Source organism: Pteropus medius, unplaced genomic scaffold (assembly GCF_902729225.1).
Source record: "Pteropus medius unplaced genomic scaffold, Ma_sr-lr_union100, whole genome shotgun sequence".
Lineage (NCBI taxonomy): Eukaryota > Metazoa > Chordata > Mammalia > Chiroptera > Pteropodidae > Pteropus > Pteropus medius.
In genome coordinates, this window is record NW_024349800.1 from 63,279,958 (window position 1) to 63,280,671 (window position 714).

At 46.5% G+C, this 714-nt stretch overlaps 1 pseudogene; it reads right to left on the bottom strand.

Annotated features, from left to right (window-relative positions):
• Positions 1-234: 234 nt before the first annotated feature.
• On the bottom strand, positions 235-353 carry LOC120622459 (uncharacterized; annotated as a pseudogene).
• Between the last annotated feature and the right edge of the window lie 361 nt (positions 354-714).

The following is a 714-nucleotide window of genomic DNA, read 5'->3' on the forward strand; positions in this document are numbered from 1 at the left end:
TATGGCAGTCCTACGACCTCCAGAACTATCCCTAAGCCTTCACTGGTATCCCACAGCTGGGCCAAGACCCAAAACTCTCCAAGCGAAATGTTATGGATAAGAACCTTAGTTCACAGACTCATTTCTCTTTGATTGATTGATTGATTGATTGATTTTTTGCAAGGCAACCCTTGGTTGACCTCACAGATTGACCTTGTCAATTTACAATCCCTTATTTTATTTTATTTTTTTTTGTGTCTTTAGCACCTAGTCTTCCTAGGTGGTCTCCCATCCAAGTACTAACCAGGCCTGACCCTGCTTAGCTTCCGAGATCAGAAGGGATCAGGCTTGTTCAGGGCGGCACAGCCGTAGACTCACAGACTCATTTCTACAAGAAATGTAACTACTTTTTCTGTAATTAAAGTGATTTTTCAATGTTGAGTTCCCGTTTTATGTCAAGAAGTTAACTTCAGCGAATTCCAGGGCTCCCACTTTTTTGGAAGCCGCATCTAATTCGGAGAGGGGCTACCTGGTGCTCTTGTGTGGAATAGGGGCCAGGGGCAGTGAGTCCATCCTGGGTGTCTCCTCTCTAGCCACACTGGCATCCACCCATATACATCCTTGTCCTGCCTGAGCTACAGCTCTCAGGCCACACTGGTCATTGCTGGATCTTCTTCTTCCCAGGCCCAGAGACTTTCCAGGTTTGTGGGCTTTTCTGAGCCACATGTCCACAGC